The sequence below is a fragment of the Macaca thibetana genome, chromosome 12 (assembly GCF_024542745.1).
Source record: "Macaca thibetana thibetana isolate TM-01 chromosome 12, ASM2454274v1, whole genome shotgun sequence".
NCBI classification, from domain to species: domain Eukaryota; kingdom Metazoa; phylum Chordata; class Mammalia; order Primates; family Cercopithecidae; genus Macaca; species Macaca thibetana.
In genome coordinates, this window is record NC_065589.1 from 93,093,865 (window position 1) to 93,099,168 (window position 5,304).

The window sequence follows — 5,304 nt, forward strand, 5'->3', positions numbered from 1 at the left end:
TAAGAAGGTAACAAATCCAGACTTGTTTCATATATATTTCTTTATTTTTCAGAATACTTTCTAACTCCTTTAGGTCTATCTAATTGATTCCTATCTAGAAGTAAAGATCTAAGAATCATCAAATTACAAACTTATATTAGTGGATATAACATATGTTTGTAGTGCTAGAATGACCATCTCTGATCAGTTGGATTCTAAGTAGAATTATATTTAGACTGCTTAAACAAATACCTCTGTAACTTTTCTTCTAACATCTTCAGAAGAAAAAAAAATTAACAGTTTCCACAGAAATACATTCTCTGAGTTTTATGTTCAGCTAAGAGATGCTGTATTAGAAAGTAGGTGAATAAAACCTATTGTTTACCTGTTAATAATTTGAGACTACAAGATTGTTGTAATCTAATCAAAGGAATCAAGCTAATCAAGGAATACAGTGCTTGTTTTTTTATTAGCAATTATCAGTTTATTTTCTCTGGGGGATACCATGAATATGAATAAAAGATTATTTGTCTTGATTGCTTGACCCATATCTTTGTCTTTGTCCTGTTTGCTTACAGAACCATTGCTTAGTCTTCCTCTGCTCTGTTCTGTGTCACGTCACAGTCGACCCCAGCAAGACTCTGTGTGTGCTAGTTTCTTGCCAGACTTTGTGAAAAGGAGGTACTGGAAATGGATTAGGGAGTTAGGGAAGGGGATAGTGGGAAGACGGGAGAAATCAGGATATTTTCCTCTCTCCATTCCCAAGAAGAAATTCTGGCAACCTGCATTGCTTCAGATTCTACTAGACAGGTTTGCCAGATGGCTTTGGCACCTGGATTCTGGTAAACCATCCCCTCCGTGCATTTTCACCCTTCAGACCTAGGCATGGTAGCTACTTCCTGCTGCTGCAAATTCTTGGGTTTCCTCTGTTCTTTGTTTGGCTTTCTAGTTCTTTTTTCACCTGTGTTACTAATTGCCTGGAAAAAGGCCCTCTCTTTGAAATACCTAGAGTACTGTGTGTTTTCCTGACTAGACTCTGACTGCTGCTACAAATAAATAACCTCTTCCCCAAAGGGATTTGCAGCAGCTTACAATAAAGGCTAGGACCATTCTACCAAAAAAAATTGATATATATTTAAGTCAAGAGGTAAATAAGGTGACTGAAAAACAGACATATACAAGGTTTGAAATTTGCAAATTAAATGGGTTTTGTTTGTAAGGGGCATTTTTAACTCTGAATCTGACTAGTTAATAAAAATAAATTTTTAAACTCTTAAATTTAAATAATTAAATTTTTAACTCTGAATCTGAATATTTAATGAAAATAATTGAAATACATTTGTCAGAACAATATGAGATGAAAATATGTTGGTGGAGGTAGAGGCTGTAGGACAGTCAGAGAAGCAGATCATTTAGCACTAGGCTAAGATTTGGGCCAGGCCAATGTCTGCCTGGACTAAAGGCTATCATATGAGTATCCACCATATACATAGGACAAATGCAAGTCACATACACATGCACTCCCATAGGCATTCCCAGGTTTATAAACAATTTCATTTCTGCCTCTTCAAGAAATACATCATAATGCATAATGTATAGCAATTAGTGATATTATATGGATAGCCTTGAATTCTTCTAATTTGTCTTAAAGATTAAATATTCACAACTTTTGATATTTCATTTTAGTAATTAGTAGCATCAGAGGTAACAAGTAATCGAAGACTCATTTATGTAGTATAACAGAGAATATCTGGCTTACTCTAGTTGTGGGCACCATATAATTGTCAGAGTTGTTATCTCACTTTGAACTCATAGATGTAACCTGTGTGTTTTTTAAACAGCATCATAAAAATAAACTAGAAGTACAATAATTATATGCTAATAGCCATGGTCACATGTGTTTTCAAGAGTAATAACATCTGGAAATTAATGACCAATAATGCTAAAATGCTCTGCAAACTATCAAAACTTAGCCTTTCTTTTGAGACCTAAACAAATTAATTGTGTCAACTATTTGACTAATAAGTTTCAGATTAGTAAGAATATCCACAATGAGTAGATACAAAATGCCTGATTGTATCTCCACAAAAGGGATAATATAATATTTAAAGAACAGGCTGATATACTTTTGTATAATCATGAGTATCTAGTAAATTCTAAATTTCACTGGGTCAGTAAAGAAATCCAATTAGTACTGCAAGTGAGTAGCAACCTTAAGTTAAATCTTTTGTAAGTAAGTTAACATTATTGCATTCAAGACTAACGTTAGGCAAAGTCTGCCACCTGTCTCAGAAAGGCTTTATGTTATCACAAATTTGCAAAAATGAAGAACATGCAGGAATCAACAAGAGTATATCCCAAGCAATACAAAAATATCATGATTGCATGATCTGCTGAAGTTATCCAAATACTTTCCTTTTGAAATATAAAGTATAACATTAAAAAAACACATTTTCCCATAACGTATTACTTCATTAAAGTGAAAGTTTCATGAAAGTAGAAATATGTTTATCTTGGTCAATTTTCTCACTGTTTCTGCCCCTTGCAAGGTGCTCAATAAATATTTGTTGCATGAAATAAATACATGAATTAGTTAATGCCATTTTTTTTCACTGTTCAAGGTTTATTGGGGGTTTTAGTTGGGATAACACTTGGATAGTTGGTTGCATTGTTTATATGTGGATCTTTTTATGTTATATGGTAATGTACACTACTGATATATACAGTTCACAAAATAAGATCCTTTGGAACAATTATGCACAAGACATACGATATTGGATTTATACACTGGATCCCAGGATGTGACTGACTGGGAAAAAATGTTGGACTAGGCATGTTCAGTGAAGGAGCCAGGAAATTATATAACACACAGTAAACATCCACCTGGCTCAAGGGGCAAATGCAGCATGTACAGAATCGGCAGTGGTGCATCAAAACTATTTCACACTAACCAGTTTAGGCACAAGATTAACACCATCTAGCATGAGGATATAGCTGTGGATTTTACAAACCATTCCTATTTCTAACTTCAGGAGTTAATGTTTTTCCTGGTCCATCTTAAAATATTACTGCTTTAATCACAGATCAGATAAAAAGGACAACATGCACAACCTCCAACTAGAATCCTGTTGTAGCTAGACAGTGAAATGGTATGACATCAGAAGACTTTAAAATTGCAGCTCTTTTTGGATCCCCCAAAGTATATCTGCACTCTTCTTCAAACGGGCCTCTTCCTCAGGAGTCAGAGTCACCTTCACAAGGTCTGAGATTCCATTCTGTCCCAAAATGCAAAGAACACTAAGGAAGACATCATCCTTTATTCCATAGAGACCCTTAATCATGGTGGAAACTGGGTGCACCCGCCTAAGATTCTTCATTATACTCTCTGCCAAATCTGCTACAGAGAGTCCAGTGGCCCAGGATGTGCAGCCTTTGAGTTTGATCACCTCATAAGCACTCTCAACTACCTGCTTGTGAACCTCTTTCCACTGTTCCTTTATCAGTCCCTAAATCTGGGTGCAAAGTCTTCAGGGAGACACCAGCAACATTCATTCCACTCCATACAGGCACACTGGAATCTCCATGTTCCCCAAGGACCCACCCATGACAGCTTAATGGGTGAACTCCCAGCCTTTTCCCCATCAGGTAACGGAATCTGGCTGAATCCAGATTGCAACCACTTGCAATAACACGGTTTTTGGGAAAACCACTTATCTTCCAAGCCACGTAGGTCAAGATATCCACTGGATTTGAAACAATAAGCAACTTGCAGTTTGGGCTATATTTTATAACATTAGGAACAGTGAATTTAAAGATGTTCACGTTACGCTGGACCAAATTAAGACGGCTTTCTCCCTCTTGTTGACGTGCCCCAGCCGTGATAATGACCAGCTTGGAGTTTGCAGTTACACTATAGTCTTTGCCAGAGACAATCTTTGGTGTTCTAAGGAAAAGGATGCCATGTTGGAGATCCATCATGTCTCCCTTCAATTTGTCTTCGATGACATCAACAAGAGCAAGTTCATCTGCCAAGTCCTTCGTTAAGACACTGATGGCACAGGCCATGCCAACAGCACCAACCCCAACAACTGTAATCTTATTCTGGGGGGTCTGTTCTTCCTTTAGAAGATTATGAATCAGCTGATCCTTGAGAGTTGCCATATTGGACTTGGAACCAAAAGGAATCGGGAATGCACGTCAGGCGGTCATCGGCGACACGCGGCAATGAGATCCAGAATCGGCGGCAGCGGCTGCAGCACCGTTAATGCCGTTCTTATTTTAATTGTAATGTCTCAGGTGTTAAGTGACTATATAAATGGCTGATTTGTTAAGAGTATCATTTTAAATTAGTATATATTATAAAATATCAAGTCCAGCTTCAGCAGAGACCATTATGAGGGCTGAGTCACCTGCACAAAGTCTCTCTCGTTTTGAGAATGATTTTCCAACCTTCTAGCATATCCAATGGGGATAGACCTTCCACTTATGAAAGACAGTGTTTTTCATTTGCTGGATCTCAGGAGTTATATCTTTTCAGACTTCTCAAAATTTTACTCCTCTTACCATGAGGAGCTTACAGATGCCAATATTTAAAAGGAAAGTGTAATAATTTCCGTGGGTGGATGTCCCTTTTGGCAATTTACAATAGAGACCAAGAATCCATGTGGTTTGGCTAACCAAACTTTCCTGGAAACAGTCATCAGACATAACAGAAAACTGACCTTGTTTCTGCCAATTTCATTCCTTTCCAGGAATAAACTCAAAAGTAGCCCTTAAGCAAAAGATCCCCAGTGACATACCCTAACAATTAATCTAATTCTCTTTCCATAAAAAAGTGGAAAATGTCAGCCCCATAACCTTTAAGAGACTGAACACATTATCAGAGTCATTAAAACTTAACAGTTTTTGAAACAAGGCCAAATCCTAAACTTCTGCACTTTTTGTTCCCACTGTAACAGTCACCTGACTCCTATTCAAATATTTGGTAAGGACTACAAACAAATCCTGTTGGTTTTTCTTACTAATTGTTCTAAGTAAGCACCCATGTAATAGCAGCAAAATATATCGAAAAATAACACATATAACAGACACCAATGCATGGAATTTCAAAGCATTGGAATGTGTCTAATCCAAGCATTTGCATGCTGTCCATCTTTCATCTGCTGCAAAAATGAATCCTTTGGTTAGAAGTGACTGTAACAGAACAAAAATCATTTGAGACTCTGCCAGCACTACAAACAACTACCAATTCTATAATGTAGTCTTCTTCCTCCTTTATCTCCTTCCATAAAAGAAACTAAGGCAGCAAGCAGGATACATCCAGCT

At 37.0% G+C, this 5,304-nt stretch overlaps 1 pseudogene across 1 annotated transcript; it reads right to left on the minus strand.

Annotated features, from left to right (window-relative positions):
• Window positions 1-2,581: 2,581 nt before the first annotated feature.
• Window positions 2,582-4,238, minus strand: LOC126931988 (L-lactate dehydrogenase A chain-like; annotated as a pseudogene). Its single transcript, XR_007718070.1, has one exon. The product of XR_007718070.1 is annotated as an L-lactate dehydrogenase A chain-like (transcript).
• Between the last annotated feature and the right edge of the window lie 1,066 nt (window positions 4,239-5,304).